The sequence below is a fragment of the Triticum urartu genome, chromosome 4A, assembly GCF_056163025.1.
Source record: "Triticum urartu cultivar PI428250 chromosome 4A, HENAU_Tu73, whole genome shotgun sequence".
NCBI lineage: Eukaryota > Viridiplantae > Streptophyta > Magnoliopsida > Poales > Poaceae > Triticum > Triticum urartu.
The window spans coordinates 37,904,045-37,928,802 of NC_141876.1; the positions used below are offsets into that span (position 1 = coordinate 37,904,045).

The following is a 24,758-nucleotide window of genomic DNA, read 5'->3' on the forward strand; positions in this document are numbered from 1 at the left end:
CTTGAGCTGCGCTACTTACCGGTTCAAGAGGTAATACTTCATCAAGTTCCACTTTCCTCCCACTTATTTCTTTCGAGAGAAACTCTTTCTCTAGAAAGGATCCATTCTTGGCAACAAAGATCTTGCCTTCGGATCTGAGGTAGAAGGTATACCCAATAGTTTCTTTAGGGTATCCTATGAAGACGCATTTTTCCGACTTGGGTTCGAGCTTTTCAGGTTGAAGTTTCTTGACATAAGCATCGCATCCCCAAACTTTTAGAAATGACAGCTTAGGCTTCTTCCCAAACCATAATTCATACGGTGTCATCTCAACGGATTTCGACGGAGCCCTATTTAAAGTGAATGAGGCAGTCTCTAAAGCATAGCCCCAAAATGACAACGGTAAATCGGTAAGAGACATCATAGATCGCACCATATCCAATAGAGTGCGATTACGACGTTCGGACACACCATTATGCCAAGGTGTTCCAGGCGGCGTGAGTTGTGAAACTATTCCACATTTTCTTAAGTGTGTGCCAAATTTGTGACTCAATTATTCTCCTCCACGATCTGATCGCAAAAACTTGATTTTTCTGTCACGTTGATTCTCAACCTCACTCTGAAATTCCTTGAACTTTTCAAAGGTTTCAGACTTGTGTTTCATTAAGTAGACATACCCATATCTACTCAAGTCATCAGTGAGGGTGAGAACATAACGATAACCACCGCGAGCCTCAACACTCATTGGACCGCACACATCAGTATGTATGATTTCCAACAAGTTGTTGCTCGCTCCATTGTTCCTGAGAACGGAGTCTTGGTCATTTTACCCATGAGGCATGGTTCGCACATGTCAAATGATTCATAATCAAGAGACTCTAAAAGTCCATCTGCATGGAGCTTCTTCATGCGTTTGATACCTATGTGACCAAGGCGGCAGTGCCACAAGTATGTGGGACTATCATTATCAACCTTACATCTTTTGGTATTCACACTATGAATATGTGTAGCATTACGCTCGAGATTCATTAAGAATAAACCATTCACCATAGGAGCATGACCATAAAACATATCTCTCATATAAATAGAACAACCATTATTCTCGGATTTAAATGAGTGGCCATCTCGAATTAAACGAGATCCTGATACAATGTTCATGCTCAAACTTGGCACTAAATAACAATTATTGAGGTTCAAAACTAATCCCATAGGTAAATGTAGAGGTAGTGTGCCGACGGCGATCACATCAACCTTGGAACCATTCCCGACGCACATCGTCACCTCGTTCTTCGCCAGTCTCCGTTTATTTCGCAGCTCCTGCTTTGAGTTACAAATGTGAGCAACCGCACCGGTATCAAATACCCAGGAGCTACTACGAATACTGGTAAGGTACACATCAATTACATGTATATCACATATACCTTTTGTGTTGTCGGTCTTCTTGTCCGCTAAGTATTTGGGACAGTTCCGCTTCCAGTGACCACTTCCCTTGCAATAAAAGCACTCAGTCTCGGGCTTGGGTCCATTCTTTGGCTTCTTCCCGGCAGCTTGCTTACCGGGCGCGACAACTCCCTTACCGTCCTTCTTGAAGTTCTTTTTACCCTTGCCTTTCTAGAACTTGGTGGTTTTATTGACCATCAACACTTGATGTTCCTTGTTGACTTCTACCTCTGCTGATTTCAGCATTGAAAATACCTCAGGAATGGTCTTTTCCATCCCCTGCATATTGAAGTTCATCACAAAGCTCTTGTAGCTCGGATGAAGCGACTGAAGGATTCTGTCAATGATCGCGTCATCCGGGAGATTAACTCCCAGCTGAGTTAAGCGGTTATGTAATCCAGACATAGTGAGTATGTGCTCACTGACAGAACTATTTTCCTCCATCTTACAGCTGAAGAACTTGTCGGAGACTTCATATCTCTCGACCCGGGCATGAGCTTGAAAAACCATTTTCAGCTCTTCGAACATCTTATATGCTCCATGTCTCTCAAAACGCTTTTGGAGCCCCGGTTCTAAGCTGTAAAGCATGCCGCACTGAACGAGGGAGTAGTCATCAGCACGTGTCTGCCAAGCGTTCATAACGTCTTGGTTCTGTGGGACAGGTGCGTCACCTAGCGGTGCTTCTAGGACATAATCTTTCTTGGAAGCTATGAGGATGATCCTCAGGTTCCGGACCCAGTCCGTATAATTGCTGCCATCGTCTTTCAGCTTGGTTTTCTCTAGGAACGCGTTGAAGTTGAGGACAACGTGGGCCATTTGATCTACAAGACATATTGTAAAGATTTTAGACTAAGTTCATGATAATTAAGTTCATCTAATCAAATTATATAATGAACTCCCACTCAGATAGACATCCCTCCAGTCATCTAAGTATAACATGATCCGAGTTAACTAGGCCGTGTCCGATCATCACGTGAGACGGACTAGTCAACATCGGTGAACATCTTCATGTTGATCGTATCTTCTATACGACTCATGCTTGACCTTTCGGTCTTCTGTGTTCCGAGGCCATGTCTTTACATGCTAGGCTCATCAAGTCAACCTAAGTGTTTGCATGTGTAAATCTGTCTTACACCCGTTGTATGTGCACGTTGGAATCTATAACACCCGATCATCACGTGGTGCTTCAAAACAACGAACTGTCGCAACGGTGCACAGTTAGGGGAAACACTTTCTTGAAATTATTATGAGGGATCATCTTATTTACTACCGTCGTTCTAAGTAAACAAGATGCAAAAACATGATAAACATCACATGCAATCAAATAATAATAGTGACATGATATGGCCAATATCACATAGCTCCTTTGATCTCCATCTTGGGGCTCCATGATCATCTTGTCACCGGCATGACACCATGATCTCCATCATCGTGTCTCCATGAAGTTGCTCGCCAACTATTACTTCTACTACTATGGCTAACTCGTTTAGAAATAAAGTAAAGTAATTTACATGGCGTTTCTCAATGACACACAGGTCATACAAAAATAAAGACAACTCCTATGGCTCCTGCCGGTTGTCATACTCATCGACATGCAAGTCGTGATTCCTATTACAATAGCATGAACATCTCATACATCACATATATATCATTCATCATTCATCACAACTTTGGCCATATCACATCACTGAACACTTGCTGCAAAAACAAGTTAGACGTCCTCTAATTGTTGTTGCAAGTTTTACGTGGCTGCAATAGGGTTCTAGCAAGAACGTTTTCTTACCTACGTGAAAGCCACAATGTGATTTGTCAACTTCTATTTACCCTTCATAAGGACCCTTTTCATCGAATCCGCTCCAACTGAAGTGGGAGAGACAGACACCCGCCAGCCACCTTATGCAACTAGTGCATGTTAGTCGGTGGAACCGGTCTCACGTAAGCGTACGTGTAAGGTTGGTCCGGGCCGCTTCATCCCACAATACTACTGAAGCAAAATAAGACTAGTAGGGGCAAGAAAGTTGGCAACATTTACGCCCACAACAAATTGTGTTCTACTCGTGCAAAGAGAACTACGCATAGACCTAGCTCATGATGCCACTGTTGGGGAACGTTGCAGAAAACAAAAAAAAATTCCTATGGTTTCACCAAGATCCATCTATGAGTTCATCTAGCAACGAGTGATCGGATTGCATCTACATACCTTTGTAGATCACGCGCGGAAGCATTCAAAGAACGGGGATGAGGAAGTCGTACTCGACGTGATCCAAATCACCGGAGATCCTAGCGCCGAACGGACGGCACCTCCGCGTTCAACACACGTACGGTTAGTGTGACGTCTCCTCCTTCTTGATCCAGCAAGGGGGAAGGAGAGGTTGATGAAGATCCAGCAGCATGACGGCGTGGTGGTGGATGCAGCAGTCACCGCAGCAGGGCTTCGCCGTTCTCTACGGAGGAGGAGGAGGTCTTGGAAGGGAGAGGGAGGCGCCAGGGGCATGGGTGCGGCTGCCCTCCCTCCCACCTCTATATATAGGGTCCCCAGGGGGGGCGCCGGCCCTGGAGATCCAATCTCCCAAGGGGGCGGCGGCCAAGGGGGGTGGAGTGCCCCCCAAGGCAAGTGGGGCACCCCCCACCCTAGGGTTCCCAACCCTAGGCGCAGGGGGAAGGCCCAAGGGGGGCGCACCAGCCCACTAGGGGCTGGTTCCCCTCCCACTTCAGCCCATGGGGCCCTCCGGGATAGGTGGCCCCACCCGGTGGACCCCCGGGACCCTTCCGGTGGTCCCAGCACAATACCGGTGACCCCGAAACTTGTCCCGATGGCCGAAATAGCACTTCCTATATATATTTCTTTACCTCTGGACCATTCCGGAACTCCTCGTGACATCCGGGATCTCATCCGGGACTTCGAACAACTTTCGGGTTACTGCATATACATATCTCTACAACCCTAGCGTCACCGAACCTTAAGTGTGTAGACCCTACTGGTTCGGGAGACATGTAGACATGATCGAGATGGCTCTCCGGTCAATAACCAACAGCAGGATCTGGATACCCATGTTGGCTCCCACATGCTCCTCGATGATCTCATCGGATGAACCACGATGTCGAGGATTCAAGCAACCCCGTATACAATTCCCTTTGTCAATCGGTACGTTACTTGCCCAAGATTCGATCGTCGGTATCCCAATACCTCGTTCAATCTCGTTACCGGTAACTCACTTTACTCGTACCGTAATGCATGATCCCGTGACCAGACACTTGGTCACTTTGAGCTCATTGTGATGATGCATTACCGAGTGGGCCCAGAGACACCTCTCCATCATACGGAGTGACAAATCCCAGTCTTGATCCGTGTCAACCCAACAGACACTTTCGGAGATACCCGTAGTATACCTTTATAGTCACCCAGTTACATTGTGACGTTTGGTACACACAAAGCACTCCTACGGTATCCGGGAGTTACACGATCTCATGGTCTAAGGAAAAGATACTTGACATTGGAAAAACTCTAGCAAACGAACTATACGATCTTGTGCTATGTTTAGGATTGGGTCTTGTCCATCACATCATTCTCCTAATGATGTGATATCGTTATCAATGACATCCAATGTCCATAGTCAGGAAACCAAGACTATCGGTTGATCAACGAGCTAGTCAACTAGAGTCTTACTAGGGACATGTTGGTGTCTATGTATTCACACATGTATTACGATTTCCGGATAACACAATTATAGCATGAATAAAAGACAATTATCATGAACAAGGAAATATAATAATAATCCTTTTATTATTGCCTCTAGGGCATATTTCCAACAATCACTACTCTAAGTACTGTTGAAAACCAATTCATATTTTGTTTTTGCATTGAGTCTACTGTAATATAACTTTTTCATGGCTTAATTCACTGATATAAATCAATAGTTTCATCAAAACAAGCAAACTATACATCAAAAACAGAATCTGTCTAAAACTGAACAGTCTGTAATAATCTGAACATTCACCATACTTATGATACTTGAAAACTTCTGCCAAAATTAGGAAAAATAAACAATTTGTATAGAAAGACAGTGCAAAAAGAATTAGAACCATTTGACGTTCCAGCTAAAAGTGTAAAATCGCGCACTACAGCCAAAGTTTCTGTCCTGCACCGTACAGACCATCAAGCAAATGTAAACATCCTAAAGGCAAACCTGGGAACATTATTTTTATAATACAATGGAATTGTACAAGGGGATAATTATTTTTGTTGAAAAGTTTCTGTAATCAAGATTCACAAAGTTTCAGTGAGCATGAACAAAGTTCAAGGAGCTCCCCACTTCAACAATGCTTGTCTTTCTCACTTTCACTTTCCTTTTTGAAAATTTTTTGGGTTCCCCTCTTTATTTTTGTTGTTTTTAAACTATATGAAAGCACTCAACCGAAATAAATGACTCTCTAAAACTTCCGGGTTGTCTCCCTGGCAGCGCTTTCTTTAAAGCCATTAAGCTAGGCATATAGTGCTCAAGTAGTGAATCCACCCGGATCCCAAGGTATATCAAAGCCAATTTTAATTAGCAATGATTTGTAGTTTAGTAGTGAGCACAAAGTAACATATATCATGTAATGACGAAGTCTAACTCTCTTCCTATGCATCGGCATGTCATAAAAGAACAATTCATGCACACATAGTAAAGGCCAATACATAGTATAAACAGTTTCTTGCAATTTTATCGTATTGGAAACATAGAGAGGTGGAGATATTGTTCCTCTCTCATAATAATTGCAAGTAGGAGCAGCAAGCACATGCATATTATATCTATCAAAATCATCATGTGTAGTAGTAAAACACAACCCATCAATATAATCCTTAATAAGCACAAACTTCTCCGATATAGTGTAGTTTGGAGAATTCAAAAAATATAATAGGACTATCATGTGTGGGTGCAATAGCAACAATTTCATGTTTAACATAAGGGACTATAGCAAGTTCATCTCCATAAGCATAATTCATATTGGCATCTTGGCCACAAGCATAGCAAGCATCATCAAAAAGGGATATTTCAAGAGAATCAAAGGGATCATAGCGATTATCATAGCAATCATCCTTCGGTAAGCACGAAGGGAAATTAAACAATGTATGAGTTGAAGAGTTACTCTCATTAGAAGGTGGGCACGTGTAGCTAATCCGCTCTTCCTCCTTTTGTTCTTCGCTCTCCTCATCATCTTTTTCATCCAATGAGCTCACAGTTTCATCAATTTCTTCTTCCATAGATTCCTGCAAAATATTAGTCTCTTCTTGGACACCGGATTAGTCCTCAATATATGGTTCAACATAGGCATTAGAAGCATAATTATCATAGCAATATTTAAGTATGGCAAAATTCTCAGATTTGTAAAGAGTAGCATCATGCTTTTCAATCAAAGAAGCAATTTCGTAAGCACCCTTAAAAGCAACAAATTCTTCAATTTGTTGAACATCATAGTAACTATAAACACCTTTAGCATACGAAGATATGATTCCATTATCACTAAACTCACATTGATAGGGAAGGTGTTTCTTAGGGTTTTCAGAACAACAAGTAAAATCAAATATTTCACATAAATTCCAAGCATAGCATTGCAAACGATGAATTTGACCCAGTAAAAGTTTCCCTTTTTCAGATATACGGTGTCGCACATAACAAGCATGCTCATCTAAGGATTTGCCCTCAACTAAGCTTGTTGGGGTTTCAGCACGAGCACATAGGGATCGAAGATGATCCAAGTAATAAGCTTCAGGAGTGTGATAGATTTTGAGTGGTTCTTCAACCATTGGTTCAGTAGGTACATTATCAATCTGACGTGAATGCTGGATCTGGTCACCAATTTGTCAAGAAATTAACACTAATCCTTTGTTTCATGTAAAGACCAAGCATCGATCCAGACTTTGCACTTTTTAACAGCATGTCAGCATCAGCAACAGAAGTACTGAACAAGGTACCATTAGTACATTGCCGGAGCACGTACGTACTGCAGAATATTTCGGCCTGATCGATCATGGATTGGCCCGCTCTCACCTGCTACACTGTGGTCCTGATCATTCTCTTCCTGCCATTGCGGGCATCCGACGACCGGCTTGTCCCTGGTGAGCGGCTCTTCCCTGGCACCACCATCATCTCCAATGATGGTGCCTTCACCTTGGGCTTCTTCAACCCCTCCAACTCCACTCCGGCCAGCCTGTACTTGGGCATATGGTACAACGGCATACCGGAGCTCACTGTTGTGTGGGTCACCAACAGGGAGACGTCCGTCACCAACAGCACTTCGTCTGCACCGACACTCTCCCTCACCAACACCTCCAACCTCGTTCTCTCTGATGGTAGCAGCGGCCGTGTCATTTGGACGACTGATGTGGCCGATGCCTCAAGCTCCATTGCAGCAGCAGCAGCAGTGCTTGAGAACACCGGCAACCTCGTTGTCCGGTCACCGAATGGCACCATGCTGTGGCAGAGCTTCAACCACCTCACCGACACATTCCTTCCTGAAATGAAGATACGGATCAGCTATGCCACGCGCAGCACCGGCATCCGCCTGGTGTCCTGGAAGGGGCCCGACGACCCATCATCGGGGTGCTTCTCCTACGGAGGCGACCCGAACACGCTCCTCCAGTTATTCCTCTGGGATGGGGCCCGCCCGGTGGCCCGCAGAGGGCCATGGACGGGGTACCTGGTGAAAGGCGAGCACCAATACCAGCAGGTTAACGGCAGCTTGGCCGTCATCATCTACATGGCCATCGTCGACAATGAGGAGGAGATCTACACCACTTACACAGTCTCTGCTGGCGCCCCACGCACGAGGTATGTGGTGACCTACTCTGGAGATTACCAGCTCCAGAGCTGGAGTACCAACTCCTCATCATGGGTTATCCTCGCCAAGTGGCCATCCCTTGAGTGCAACCGGTATGGCTTCTGTGGTCCATATGGCTACTGTGACCAGACAACAACGCCCATGCCGACATGCAAGTGCCTTGATGGCTTCGAGCCAGCAAGCACAGATGAGTGGGCGGCTGGTGGTTCTCGGCAGGGTGCCGGCGAAAGGAGGCATTGCACGGATGCGGTGACGACTTCTTGGCCTTGATGGATATGAAAGCGCCAGACAAGTTCATGTTTGCTGGAGGGAACATGAGCACAATGGAGGAGTGTGCGACGCACTGCACCTGCAATTGCTCCTGTGTGGTGCACACATTCGCCAACCTGGGCAGTGGCAGGTCTGGATGAAATGTGACAAGGTGCTTGGTGTGGGCGGGGGAGTTGATTGACACTGGGAAGTTCGGCGAAGGACTTGGCAGCACCACATTATATCTCCGGCTTGCAGTACACGAGCCCTGGCCGTACGTATGCACGAGTAGGCGTTCGAGACCCCACCCGTATGTACACATACGTGGCCGTATTTTCTTTCTTGCACCCTGGCCACTGTACGTACGTGTACATGCTACGTGCGCGCCTCTACTACGACACGTGCGCGCCTCTACATCGACCAGTATGTACAACTATTTTTTTTGGTATTTTGCGTTTCCTACCCGTAACTGAAGATAGAAAACAACTAAGAACAGTAAATAAAAATTACTTAGTGATAAAGCAAACAACCACACGCGAGAATATTCACCCACGCTATTGCTCCCCGGCAACGGCGTCAGAAAAAGGTCTTGATAACCCACAAGTATAGGGGATCGCAACAGTTTTCAATAAGTAAGAGTGTCAAACCCAACAAGGAGCTAAAGGCAGAACAAATATTCACTCAAGTTCTATCGACCACCGATACAACTCTACGCATGCTTGATATTCGCTTTACCTAGAACAAGTATGAAACTAGAAGTACTTTGTAGGTGTTGTTGGATAGGTTTGCAAGATAATAAAGATTACGTAAATAAAAAGTAGGGGCTGTTTAGATAAAGAAACAATATAGTAAATATGGCGAGTGTGGAAAAGTGGTGGTAGGAGTTGTGAAATTGCCCCTAAGCAATTGACTACTTTACTAGACCGACAACAAGTTTTATGTGGGAGAGGCCACTGCTAGCATGTCATCCCTGACTTGGAATTCTATGCACTTATGATTGGAACTATTAGCAAGCATCCGCAACTACTAACGCTCATTAAGGTAAAACCCAACCATAGCATTAAGATATATTGGTCCCCCTTCAATCCCGTATGCATCAATTTCTATGCTAGGTTGAAGCTTCTGTCACTCTTGCCCTCCAATACATAGTCCTATCAACATACAACTAACCCTATGGTGTGATCCACGCGCGCGCTCATATGATGGGCACCAAAGGACATCAACATAACCACAAGCAAATTAAATCAATCATAGCAATTCATCAACCACCGATAGGACAACGAAAATCTACTCAGACATCATAGGATGGCAACACATCACTGGATAATAATATGAAGCATAAAGCACCATGTTCAAGTAGAGGGTACATCGGGTTGCGGGAGAGTGGACCGTTGTAGATAGAGGGGGGAAGGTGATGGAGATGTTGGTGAAGATGGCAGAGGTGTTTGTGTAGATCACGGTGATGATGATGATGGCCACGACAGCATTCCGGCGCCACCGGAAGAGAAGGGGAGAGGGGGCCCCTTCGTCTTCTTCTTCCTTAATCTCCTCCCTAGATGGGAGAAGGGTTTCCCCTTCAGTCCTTGGCCTCCATGGCATGGGAGGGGCGAGAGCCCCTCCGAGATTGGATCTGTCTCTCTGTCTCTCTCTGTTTATGCGTTCTCAGATTCTACCCTTTCACCGTTTCTTATATTCCTGGAGATCCGTAACTTCGATTGGGTTGAAATTTTAACACGATCTCTATCCAGATATTAGCTTTCTTGCAGCGAAAGAAGGGCATAAACCGCCTTACGGGGTGGCCACGAGGGTCAGGGGCGCGCCCCTGCCTCGTGGCCCCCTCGGGCACCGTCTCGCGTGGATTTTTCTTCCCAAAAATCATATATATTCCAAAAAAATCTCCGTCAGTTTTTATCCCGTTTGGACTCCGTTTGATATGGGTATTCTGCGAAACAAAAAACATGCAACAAACAGGAACTGGCACTGGGCACTGGATCAATATGTTAGTCCCAAAAATAGTATAAAAGTTGCCAAAAGTATATGAAAGTTGTAGAACATTGGCATGGAACAATCAAAAATTATAGATACAACGGAGACGTATCAGACACCTCGACACAGGTAGTAGAGGTAAATTCTCTTACAAGATTTGATGAAGGTGATATTCCTTATAATTAATCTGCTAGTCAATGCCTAGATGAATTTGATAACTATATTGTTAGGAAAGAACATTTTAATACGTATGTTAGCAAGCAATTGAAAGATAATGCTTTCATGATTAATCGTTTGAGTGACTTGATGTTTAGAATTGCTAATGGTGATAAGGGCTTAAGTAAGCATTCATCCATGGTTCATACCCAAATAGAACAAGTTACTAAATCACAAAATGATTTGCTTAATGAGTTGAATAATAAAATGAATGATCACACTGTTAGAGTTGTGACTAGAGGGGGTAAAGTGACCCAGGATCCTCTATATCCTGAAGGTCATCCTAAAATAATTGAGGAAGATTCTCAAAGAACTAATCATGACGTGGCTAGTTCATCTAAGAAGGAAAAGAAAAAGAAATGATAGAACTTTGCATGCTTCTAGTGAACCTGAGGTAGAACCCCCCCCCCCCCCCCCGAGAATAGTAATGATGTTTCTATTTCTGATGCTGGGACACAATCTAGTAATGAACATCCACCTAGTGACAATGACAATAATGATGTTGCTCAACAAGATAATGATAAAAAACTTGATAATGATGTAGAAATAGAACCTATTGTTGATCTTGATATAACCCACCTCCTAAGAATATAAGATGTGATAAAAGAGATTTCATTGCCAGGAAACATGGTAAGGAAAGAGAACCATGGGTTCAGAAACCCATGCCTTTTCCATCTAAACCTTGAAAGAGTAAGGATGAAGAAGATTTTGAGTGCTTTGTTGAAATGCTTAGGCATTCTTTCTTGCGTACTCGTTTGACTGATATATTGAAAATGTCTCCTTATGCTAAATACATGAAAGATATTGTCACAAATAAAAGAAAGATACCTAAAGCTGAAATTTCCACCATGCTTGCGAATTATTCTTTTAAGGGTGGAGTGCCTAAGAAATTAGGAGATCCAGGAATACCAACTATACCATGGTCCATTAAAAGTTGTGTCAAAACTGCTTTATATAGAAGACTTGATTTGAATAAGGTTACACCTACTAAAATATCTTTGCAAATGGCTGATAAATCAACTGCTATACCTATTGGAATTTGTGAGGATGTGCCTGTTGTAGTTGCAAATGTTACTATCTTAATAGACTATGTTATATTTGATATGCGCGAGGACGACGCTATGTCGATCATCCTTGGTAGACCTTTTTTGAATACTGTAGGGGCTATTATTGATTGCAATAAAAGCAAGGTTACTTTTCATTTCAATGGTAATAAGCATATGGTTTATTTCCCAAGGAAACAAAGTTCGGTGAATAGTATCAATATTATTGAAAAGGTTTCGACAATCACTATTGGAGGCTTCAAAGTTCCTCCCCCTTCAGTAAAAAGTAAATATGAAACTCGTATTGTTGGGGAGATGCATATCCTTGTTGAGGTAACTTAATGTTAAACGAAGATTCTTCGGTTTCATTTCATTCGGAAATGGTTTGTTAATAAGACTTGATCAACCTTATTAATGGATTATTTTTGAGGGGCATGTGGTTGATGAATTTACTAAGAACAACCTACTATACCTACTTTTTGGTTCTCTATTATTTAAAGTTAATAAAGTAGAAATGCCATATTATCCTGTTTTTCTGAATTTTCCATGCAATAAAAAATGTTCCAAAAATAAAAGTTCTCAGAATGACATGAAAATTTAATATGATTTTCTCTATAATAAATACGATTTTTTGGCACTCGACACACCCCAGGGGGGTGCACCTGTGAGCCACAAGCTCACATGGCACGCCTTCCCCCCGGGCATGCCTAGTGGGGTTTTGTGTCCCACAGGGCCCCCCTCACTTAGTGCACTAGTCCAGACCTTCTCCTTCCTCCAGTCACTAGCTCCTTCAAACCCATGTTCTTTCTTATTTTCCTGCAAATTTCGATCTCCTTGCTGATGTCAACTACACAACCTTCTTCTTGTAGATGTTGCTGGGCCTCCAAGTGCAGAGGTTTGTAGGACAGTAGCAAATTTCCCTCAAGTGGATGACCTAAGGTTTATCAATCCGTAGGAGGCGTAGGATGAAGATGGTCTCTCTCAAGAAACCATGCAACCAAATAACAAAGAGTCTCTTGTGTCCCCAACACACCCAATACAATGGTAAATTGTATAGGTGCACTAGTTCGGCGAAGAGATGGTGATACAAGTGGTATATGGATAGTAGATAAAGGTATTTGTAATCTGAAATTATAAAAACAGCAAGGTAACAAATGATAAAAGTGAGCGTAAACGGTATTGCAATGCTAGGAAACAAGGCCTAGGGTTCATACTTTCGCTAGTGTAAGTTCCCTCAACAATGATAACATAATTGGATCACATAACTATCCCTCAACATGCAACAAAGAGTCACTCCAAAGTCACTAATAGCGGAGAACGAACGAAGAGATTATGGTAGGGTACGAAACCACCTCAAAGTTATTCTTTCCAATCAATCCAGTGGGCTATTCCTATAAGTGTCACAAACAGCCCTAGAGTTCGTACTAGAATAACACCTTAAGACACAAATCAATCAAAACCCTAATGTCACCTAGATACTCCAATGTCACCTCAAGTATTCGTGGGTATGATTATACGATATGCGTCACACAATCTCAGATTCATCTATTCAACCAACACAAAGGACCTCAAAGAGTGCCCCAAAGTTCTACCGGAGAATCACGACGAAAACGTGTGCCAACCCCTATGCATAGGTTCATGGGCGGAACCCGCAAGTTGATCACCAAAACATACATCAAGTGAATCACGTGATATCCCATTGTCACCACAGATATCCACGGCAAGACATACATCAAGTGTTCTCAAATCTTTAAAGACTCAATCCGAAAAGATTACTTCAAAGGGGAAACTCGATTCATTACAAGAGAGAAGAGGGGGAGGAGAAACATAAGATCCAACTATAATAGCAAAGGTCGCGATACATCAAGATCGTGCCAAATCAAGAACACGAGAGAGAGAGAGATCAAACACATAGCTACTGGTACATACCCTCAGCCCCGAGGGAGAACTACTCCCTCCTCGTCATGGAGAGCACAGGGATGATGAAGATGGCCGCCGGAGAAGGATTGCCCCCTCCGGCAGGGTGCCGGAACGGGTCTAGATTGGCTTTCGGTGGCTACGGAGGCTTCTGGCGGCGGAACTCCCGATCTATTGTGCGTTCTGGAAGTTTTAGGGTATATGGAGTTATATAGGCAGAAGAAGCACGTTAGGGGAGCCACGAGGGCCCCACGAGGCAGGGGCGCGCCCTAGGGGGGTGGGCGCGCCCCCCACCCTTGTGGGCAGCTCTCGTATCTTCTAATGTGGGGTCCAAGTCCATCAGGTGTGTTTCCTTCCAAAAATAACTTCTCCAGTTGATTTCGTTCCGTTTTGACTCCGTCTGATATTCCTTTTCTTCAAAATACTAAAATAGGCATAAAACAGCAAATCTGGGATGGGCCTCCGGTTAATAGGTTAGTCCCAAAAATAATATAAAAGTGGATAATAAAGCCCAATATTGCCCAAAACAGTAGATACTATAGCATGGAGCAATCAAAAATTATAAATACGTTGGAGACGTATCAAGCATCCCTAAGCTTAATTCCTGCTCGTCCTCGAGTAGGTAAATGATAAAAAAGATAATTTTTGATGTGGAATGCTAGTTGGCATAATTTCAATGTAATTCTTCTTAATTGTGGCATGAATATTCAGATCCATAAGATTCAAGACAAAAGTTTACTATTGACATATAAACAATAATACTTCAAGCATACTAACTAAGCAATTATGTTTTCTCAAAATAACATGGCCAAAGAAAGTTATCCCTACAAAATCATATAGTCTGGCTATGCTCCATCTTCACCACACACCATATTTAAATCATGCACAACCCCGATGACAAGCCAAGCAATTGTTTCATACTTTTGATGTTCTCAAACTTTTTCAATCTTCACGCAATACATGAGCGTGAGCCATGGACATAGCACTATAGGTGGAATAGAGTGGTGGTTGTGGAGAAGACAAAAGGGGGAAGATAGTCTCACATCAACTAGGCATATCAATGGGCTATGGAGATGCCCATCAATAGATATCAATGTGAGTGAGTAGGGATTGCCATGCAACGGATACACTAGAGCTATAAATGTATGAAAGCTCAACAAAAGAAACTAGTGGGTGTGCATCCAACTCGCTTGCTCACGAAGACCTAGGGCATTTTGAGGAAGCCCGTCATTGGAATATACAAGCCAAGTTCTATAATGAAATATTCCCACTAGTATATGGAAGTGACAACATAGGAGACTCTCTATCATCAAGATCATGGTGCTACTTTGAAGCACAAGTGTGGTAAAAGGATAGTAGATTTGTCCGCCCTTTTTTGTTTGTCCTTTATTTTTTTATTTGGCCTTTCTTTTTTATGGCCTTTCTCCTTTTTTTGGGACAATGCTCTATTGAATAATGATCATCACACTTTTACTTACTTACAACTCGATACTTAGAACAAGATATGACTCTATATGAATGCCTCCGGCGGTGTACCGGGATATGCAATGACTCATGAGTGACATGTATGAAAGAATTATGAATGGTGGCTTTGCCACAAATACGATGTCAACTACATGATCATGCTAAGCAATATGACAATGATGGAGTGTGTCATAATAACCGGAACGGTGGAAAGTTGCATGGCAATATATCTCGGAATGGCTATGGAAATGCCATAATAGGTAGGTATGGTGGCTGTTTTGAGGAAGGTATATGGTGGGTTTATGGTACCGGCAAAAGCTGCGCGGTACTAGAGAGGCTAGCAATGGTGGAAGGGTGAGAGTGCGTATAATCCATGGACTCAACATTAGCCATAAAGAACTCACATACTTATTGCAAAAATCTATTAGTTATCAAAACAAAGTACTACGCGCATGCTCCTAGGGGGATAGATTGGTAGGAAAAGACCATCGCTCGTCCCCGACCGCTACTCATAAGAAAGCCAATCAATAAATAAATCATGCTCCGACTTCATCACATAACGGTTCACCATACGTGCATGCTACGGGAATCACAAACTTCAACACAAGTATTTCTCAAATTCATAACCACTCAACTAGCATGACTCTAATATTACCATCCTCATATCTCAAAACAATCATCAAGTATCAAACTTCTCTTAGTATTCAACACACTCATAAGAGAATTTTATTATTCTTGAATACCTAGCAGATTAGGATTTTAAGCAAATTACCATGCTATTTAAAACTCTCAAAATAATATAAGTGAAGCGTGAGAGATCAATAGTTTATATAAAACAAATCTACCACCGTTCTCTAAAAGATATAAGTGAAGCACTAGAGAAAATGACAAACTACTCCGAAAGATATAAGTGAAGATCCATGAGTAGTAGAATAATTATGCAACTATGTGAAGACTCTCTAACATTTAATAATTTCAGATCTTGGTATTCTATTCAAACAGCAAGCAAAGCAAAATAAAATGGCATTCTAAGAATGGCAAACATCATGTGAAGAAGCAAAAACTTAGGATCAACCGATACTAACCGATAGTTGTTGAAGAAGAAAGGTGGGATGCCAACCGGGGCATCCCCAAGCTTAGACACTTGAGACTTCTTGAAATATTATCTTGGGATGCCTTGGGCATCCCCAAGCTTGAGCTTTTGTGTCTCCTTAATTCCTCTCATATCAAGGTCTCCCTAAATCTCAAAAGCTTCATCCACACAAAACTCAACAAGGACTCGTGAGATAAGTTAGTATAAACCATTGCCAAAATTTTATCATACTCTACTGTAGCAAATCACTAAAATTATTATTCAAAATTTCATACTAAATGCCTCTGCATATTTAATAGTACTATCCTCAAATAGAATCATTAAAGAAGCAAACATATGCAAACAATGCAGTCATAACAGCAATCTGCCTAAACAGGACAGACTGTAAAGAATGCAGCAACATCCATACTTCCCTAGCTCCAAAAATCATGAAAGAAAATTCCCACTGTAGTAAATTTATCAGATCTTAATATGCAAAAGGTTTCAACATTTTATCACATTCTGAATTTTCTATGGAATTATTGCAACAGCGGTAAACTTTCTGTTTTCAAACAGTAACATGTATACTTGTAACATAGGCATAGTAAAGGCTATCAATGCCACTTTTATTGAAATAAAAGATGCAAAACATTGTTCTAAATAACATCAAGCAAATACTAACAAAATAAATTGATGCTCCAAGCAAAACACATATCATGTGGTGAATAAAAATATAGCTCCAAGTAAAGTTACCGATGAACGAAGACGAAAGAGGGGATGCCTTCCGGGGCATCCCCAAGCTTAGGCTCTTGGATATCCTTGAATATTACCTTGGGTTGCCTTGGGAATCCCCAAGCTTATGCTCTTGCCACTCCTTATTCCATAGTCCATCGAATCCTTACCCAAAACTTGAAAACTTCACAACACAAAACTTAAAGTAGAAAACTCGAAGCTCCGTTAGTATAAGAAAGCAAATCACCATCATAAGGTACTGTAATGAACTAATTATAAATTCATATTGGTGTAATATATACTGTATTCCAACTTCTCCATGGTTCATACCCTCCGATACTACTCATAGATTCATCAAAATAAGCAAACAACACATGAAAAACAGAATCTGTCAAAAACAGAACAGTCTGTAGTAACCTGGATCAAACGTATACTTATGGAACTCATAAAATTCTCAAATAAATTGGTGGACCTGAGGAATTTATCTATTAATCATCTGCAAAAAGAATTAACTAAATATCACTCCCCAAATAAAAATGGCAGCAATTTTCGTGAGCGCTAAAGTTTCTGTTTTTTACAGCATGATCAACAAGACTTTTCCCAAGTCTTCCCAAAGGTTCTACTTGGCAAAAACACTAATTAAAAGCATAAAACAACATATAAACAGAGGCTAGATGAATTATTTATTACTAAACAGGAGTAAAAAGCAAGGAATAAAAATAAAATTGGGTTGCCTCCTGTCGGTGCACTAGAGTAGGGGTACCCTAATACCCCGAACTTGTGCACGGGCAGTCGCAGCGTCCCACGGCAAGGCTTGCCGAGTGGCCGCCAAGACCCTCCGCGGCTACTTTGAAGACCATTCAAGAACAAAGTACTCAAACTAAGATCCCGGCAAGAGGAGCTTGCCGGGGAGGCCAACCAAGGCCCCGGCAAGAGAAGCTGGCCGGGAAGAAGACAAGATCCCGGCAAGAGGAGCTTGCCGGGAAGGCCACTCAAGGCATACCAAGAAAAGCTTGCCGCGACGCGCCGCGCGTCCCGGCAAGGCCCAGTGAGCGACAAGCTCCCGAACACGACAAGACGGCGACCGCGGCAAGGAGCTTGCCGCGGGAAACCCCCACTTCGTGCCCGCGCTCCAGCTCACCTGCCAACGTGTCGCTCTAGGACTCTCCCAAGCACACGTGGCAGGAGGCCGTGCAGCTAGGGGTGCGCGGTGGCAAGCAGGCGCTGACAAGATAACCATCGTGGCAAGCAGGCGCTGACAAGGTAACCATCGTGGCAAACGGTGGCGTCCCTAGCGGTCCATTTCGGTACTGTTTAGGCGACACAGACGGGCAATTAATGCCCTTGTCCCCTGCCGCCAGGGTTAGGTATGATAACACTGTACAGGTAGCTGTACCAACCACCACTCTTCCATTTCTGCCCTTTACCTCCGTTGCCACCTGTCGGTAACCCCTTGAGCATATAAAAGGAGGCCCGTATGCAACGAGGGGGGGGGGGGGGGTTAGCCAGTTCGAACCCTCACGCTCGGTCCTGCCAGCCGCCGGTGTGTACTGTAGCACTCCGCGCTCCCGAGCTAGAAATCAATACCAAACCACAAAGCAGGAGTAGGGTTTTACGCATCCGTGCGGCCCGAACCTGGGTAAATCGCTCGCGTGCCCCGCCTCGATCTGCTCTTTGTGCGACCTCCGCCCCCGCCGAACCGAAAGGGACCCTGTCCGCCGGTCCCATAGGTGCCCGGGGATCAGCAACCCCGGCATCTCTGGCGCGCCAGGTAGGGGGCGTCGAAGTTGTGTGAACCAGATCCGGCGTTCTCGCGAGCTAGATCTTCAGCATCTTCATCAACATGCCGCCGAAGAAGAAAGTTTCGGAGGCAGCTGCTCCGTCCGCGCCGAGCCAGCCACCGCCGGAGCAAACGGTTGGTGGGGCAGGCACCGGCGGAAGGGCACACGTCGACGAGGGAACTCACGGTGCTGCCAGGTCCCAGGACAAGGCTGCGCTGCCCATCGGCGGCGTAGCCGGCTCCCACAATGACCGGGCACACTCCAAGACCTCGGCGTCCGTGCATGCACTGCGCTCGTCTCAAGAGGCGCGGGACCGGCAGCGTCATGGTACTCACGGTACCATGCGTTCGCTAGATCAAGATCGAGCTGGTGGATCTCGGAGCGCTCAGGACCACCATGCACGTCAACCTGCTGGCGCGAGCGAGACACGGTCGCCTGGACGAGATACTGCTCCTTCTAACGTAGTTAGAAGTCCGAGCATGTCCCGCTCCTCGCACCGTTCGCCACCGCCACCCGCCACCGCAGCAGAAGCTTTGGCGCGAGATCAACTGCTCCTAGACTACCCTCCAGCGGCGGACAAGGTCGACGACTGGAGGGCCACTATCCAGAGTCTCATCGGCTTCGCCAACGGCGACACTCCACGGCAGCCGAGCGCGTCTCAGCCGCGGCAAGCCAGCCAGGCACGAGCCAGAGATGACAAGACTGGTGGGGGTGCAACTACTGTGCACTCTCCACCCCGAAGGCCAAGGTCGTCGACTCGCCGGGTCCGCCTCGACAGCGACTCCACCGCGTCGTCAGATCCGCGAGCTCGTCGCGATCAGCGCCAAGTTCTTCAAGAACGACAACAAGAAGACGCTCGTACTCGCATCGAGCGCCGGAGAGAAGCGCGGCTTCAATCAGACCAGCGCGCTGGGCCCTCTGTTGACATGCATGCGCCGGAGGAGCCAGGCGACTTGCCGTACGCGGTAGGTTGCCCTGCGTTCACTCGTGAGCTGCGGCAAGTCCAGTGGCCCAGTACGAAGAATTTCAAACCAGATGTACCCGAGAAGTATGACGGCAAGTCGCATCCGTCGGAGTTCCTCAGCATCTACACCATCACGGTGCAGGCTGCTGGGGGGCGGGACGATAAGATCCTTGCCAACTACTTCCCGTTGGTGCTCAAGCCCAACGTCAGGTCCTGGCTCATGCACTTGCCGGACAACTCCATATCCTCCTGGGCTGATCTACGCCATCAGTTTGTCGGCGCCTTCACAGGCGGCCACAAACCTCATGGCCAAGAGAGTGATCTTCATCTGCTCGTCCAGAAGGAAGGAGAGCCCCTGCGCAAGTATATCCAGAGGTTCAGCCGTGTATAGCACAACATCCCAAATATCCACCCTGCTGCGGTAATCAGCGCGTTCCATCAGAACGTGCGTAACCGCAGGATGCGGGAGGAAATGGCGATGTGCAAGATTCGGGACGTCAGCGAGCTATATGCCCTGGCCGACAAGTGTGCACGCGCTGAGGAAGGGAGGAAATTCCCCGGAGAAAGCACTGGAGCAGGGGGATCTGACAGCGAGGATGCCGCCCCGGTAAAGAAAAACCGGCGGCGCAACAACAGGAAGAAGCAGAACAAAGAGGTGCTGGTCGTTGAGCAGTCCAGCAGCGACGGTGGCGCCAAGCGAGCCAAGGTCAGTAGCTCCGGCAAGGAAGTTGCCGCATGCACCAACTGCCAGGCTGTGGCGGCCGCCGACAAGCAGGACGGCTCCGACCACCAATACTGCAAGATTCACCGCACCAAGGGCCATGACCTTCGGAGCTGCAAGAAGGTCGAGCAGCTTGTCCAGCAGCAAAGAGCTGAGTACGAGTGGCGCGACAAGGAGAGGGCCCAAGGGGGTGCTGAAGAATCCGGCAAGAAGCACGCCGGACTGGGAGGACGCCGCGGCAAGGCCAAGCAGCGGCAAGGAGACCGGCCTCCCCACGGCCGCGACGACGATGAAGATGACGACGACGAAGATATGGATGATGTTGAGACCAGTGAACAGGAGTTTCAGAAAGCCACAGAGGTCTTGTGCGTTGACGGCGGTGCTTCTCTTCACACTTCACACCGCCAACTCAAGCAGTGGGCGCGGGAAGTCAATGCAGCAGAACCGCCTGTCGAATCGCGCAAGCTTCTGAAATGGTCCAGCACGCCTATCATCTTTGACATTGAGGACCACCCTGATCGCACAACTGCGGTCGGGTGCCTGCCGATGTTGGTTTCACCAACTATCCGCAACCTCAAGGTCACTAAGATGTTAGTTGACGGCGGGGCCGGCTTGAACCTGATCTCCTCCGCAGTACTCCAGAAACTCCAAATCCCTGACAGCGAGCTCGAAGAGACCGGCACATTCCAAGGAATCAGCCCGGGAAGGAGCAAGCTGAAGGGGAAGGTCACGCTGCCGGTAACATTTGGCAGCGAGCTAAACTTCAGGACTGAGAAGGTCACATTCGACGTTGCCGATATCCCATTGCCCTACAATGGGATACTTGGCCGTCCAGCACTCGCCAAGTTCATGGCAGCCTCTCACTACGCATATAACATGCTGAAGATGCCTGGCCCGATAAGCGTCATTTCTGTCCCTGGCGACAAGAAGGATGCTCTTATCTGTGCCGACAAGATCTACCGGGAAGCAGCAGCAACGGCAGATCGCAATCCACTTGCCGCTGAAGCTCCCGGGGGGAAGAAGACCAAGTCCGGCAAGAGTTCTGATGCCCACTCCGGCAAGCGCACCCCTTCGGAGTGCTGCGCTGCCGTTGAGGACGCACCATCGAGCTCCACCGGCAAGTACAAGAAGACGATGGCAGCTCCGCCAGAGACGAAGAAGGTATCCGCCAAGGAGTACGGCACTGGTGGTACCTTCACCATCAGTGCCACGCTCGGCCCTAAATAGAAAAGCGCGCTCGTTGCTTTCCTGCGGGCGAATGTCGACGTGTTTGCATGGCAGCCGTCTGACATCCCCGGTGTTCCCAGGAAAGTGATTGAGCACCACCTTGCCGTTTGTCCTCATGCGCGGCCCATCAAGCAGAAAGTCAGGAAGCAGGCAGTGGAGCGCCAAGAATTCATTGCAGAAGAGATCAAGAAACTAGAAGCAGCAGGCCTTGTCAGAGGAGTGCTCCATCCCACATGGTTGGCCAATCCTGTAGTCGTGCGCAAGGCAAACGGGAAATGAAGACTTTGCATCGATTTCACCGATGTTAACAAAGCTTGTCCCAAAGACCCATTTCCTTTGCCGCGCATTGACCAGATTGTTGACTCCACAGCCGGATGTGATTTGCTTTCATTTCTTGACGCATACTCAGGATATCATCAGATCTTCATGGCAGAAGAGGATGAGGAGAAGACCGCATTTATTACTCCATGTGGCACGTACTATTTCGTACGGATGCCTTTCGGATTAAAAAATGCTGGTTCGACATTTGCAAGGGTAGTCCACATTGCTCTTGAGTCACAAATGCACAGAAATGTGGAAGCCTACATGGATGATATAGTGGTCAAGAGCAAGGACAGAGCAACCCTGATTCAAGACTTAGACGAGACCTTCGCAAATCTGCGCAAGATCAGCCTCAAGCTCAACCCAGAGAAGTGTGTGTTTGGAGTTCCCTCCGGCAAGCTTCTCGGGTTCTTCGTGTCTCAGCGGGGAATTGAAGCCAACCCCGACAAGATCAAGGCCATTGAGCAGATTGAAGCACCAAAGCGCGTCAAGGATGTACAGAAACTTGCCGGTTGCGTGGCTGCTCTCAGCAGGTTTATCTCTCGGTCTGCTGAGCGCGCCCTGCCGTTTTTCAAATTATTGAAAAAGGCAGGTCCAATGAAATGGACTCCGGAAGCGGAGGCTGCGCTGCAAGACCTGAAGAAATACCTGTCCTCCCCTCCAATACTTGTCGCACCTAAGCCACAAGAGAAGTTGCTGCTGTACATAGCGGCAACCAATCAAGTGGTTAGTGCTGTGTTAGTAGCAGAAAGGGAGGCAGATGATGAGCCAGCAACCACGGCAAGCGCATCCAGCGACAAGCAGGGGGCTTCCCCGACAAGCTTTGGTCCCGACAAAGATGGATCTGTGCAGATGCACGAGGAGACACGGAAGAAAATGGTGCAGCGCCCAGTTTACTTTGTCAGTTCCCTGCTGCAGGGGGCTAGGTCAAGGTATTCTGGTGTGCAGAAATTGCTTTTTGGCCTTCTCATGGCCTCGAGAAAGCTGCGCCATTACTTCCAAGCACATGAGATCACAGTTGTCACTCGCTTTCCGCTGAAGAGGATACTGCAGAATCCAGAAGCGACAGGCAGGATTGTTGAGTGGGCACTGGAACTGTCAAGCTTTGGCCTCAAGTTTGAAAGCACTTCAACTATCCAGAGCAGAGCATTGGCAGAATTTATAGCAGAGTGGACGCCAACACCAGATGAAGAAATTCCAGAAACAAGCATCCCCGACAAGGAAGCAAGCAAAGAGTGGCTGATGTACTTTGATGGTGCCTTTTCGCTGCAAGGCGCCGGCGCTGGTGTGCTGCTTATCGCACCCACCGGAGAGCACCTCAAGTACATAGTCCAGATGCACTTTCCCAAGGAGCAAGCAACAAACAATACTGCAGAGTATGAGGGATTGCTTGCCGGTCTCAGGATCGCGGCAGACCTTGGGATCAAGAAGCTCATTGTCAGGGGTGACTCACAGCTTGTCGTCCGCCAAGTAAACAAGAATTATCAGAGTCCGTTGATGGAAGCTTACGTTGACGAAGTGAGAAAGCTAGAAGAGCGCTTTGACGGCCTACAAATGGAGCACGTTCCAAGAGCTCAGAACGCCATTGCTGACGGCCTGTCAAAGTGCGCCGCACTTAAGCTACCTGTGGAACCAGGGATCTTTGTGCTCAAGCTGACTCAACCGTCCGTAACACCATCAACTGGACAGAGCAAGAAGAGGAAGTTGATTCCTGGTGACTGCCTGCCGGCAGAGCTTCCCGAAGCCGCCGCCAAGAAGGCCCCTAGGATCAACGCCGAAGGCGCTGAGGAGCAGTCTGCTCCGGCAAGCCCTAGGGTTTGTTCCGTTGAAGCAGAAGCTCCCGATAAGTTTTGCTCCGGCAAGCTTGTCGGGGAACGTCAAGCTCCGGCAGAGGTGCAGCTCCTCGCCGTAGAAGCGGACGTTCCCGCAGCAGCTGAGAACAACACCGAGAACGCTGAGGAGCAAGATGCTCCGGCAAGCCCTAGGGTTTGTTCCGTTGAAGCAGAAGCTCCCGATGAGTTTTGCTCCGGCAAGCTTGTCGGGGAACGTCAAGCTCCGGCAGAGCCGCAGGTTCTTGCCGTAGAAGCGGATGTTCCCGCAGCGGCAGATTTGCCTTTAGTCCTTGTTGTCGAGCCACAAGCTCCAACATGGGCGCAGCAGATTGTCCGTTTCCTTCAGATAGGAGAACTTCCCGAAGAGCAAGAAGAAGTGGAAAGAGTAGCCCGGCAGTCAAGTATGTACCAGTTTGTCGACAAGACACTGTACAGAAGAAGACTCAACGGTGTGAAATTGAAGTGTATTCACCGGGAAGACGGACAAAAGCTGTTGGCAGAGATACACGGAGGCATATGTGGTCACCACATTGGCGCAAGAGCCCTTGTCGGCAAAGCGTTCCGGCAAGGTTTCTTCTGGCCAACAGCCCTCCAGGATGCAACTGCACAAGTAACCAAGTGTGAAGCGTGCCAGTTCCATTCCAAGCAGATACACCAGCCAGCTCAAGCTCTCCAGACGATCCCTTTATCCTGGCCATTTTCGGTCTGGGGGCTCGACATCCTCGGCCCCTTTCCCCGAGCTGTCGGGGGCTTTGAGTACTTGTACGTTGCAATCGACAAGTTCACAAAATGGCCGGAAGTGGAACCAGTGAGGAAGGTGACCGCACAGTCAGCAATCAAGTTCTTCAGGTCGATTGTTTGCCGCTTCGGGATCCCTAACAGGATAATCACCGACAACGGTACGCAATTCACGAGCCGCACCTTCATGCAATACGTCCAAGATCTTGGCGCCAAGATCTGCTTCGCTTCTGTTGCTCACCCGAGAAGCAACG

The 24,758-nt window shown here is 46.4% G+C and overlaps 1 pseudogene; it reads left to right on the forward strand.

The window, feature by feature from the left end:
* The first annotated feature begins 7,338 nt into the window (after positions 1-7,338).
* LOC147974650 (S-locus-specific glycoprotein S13-like) overlaps positions 7,339-24,758 on the forward strand; it is a 35,459-nt pseudogene continuing 18,039 nt past the window's right edge.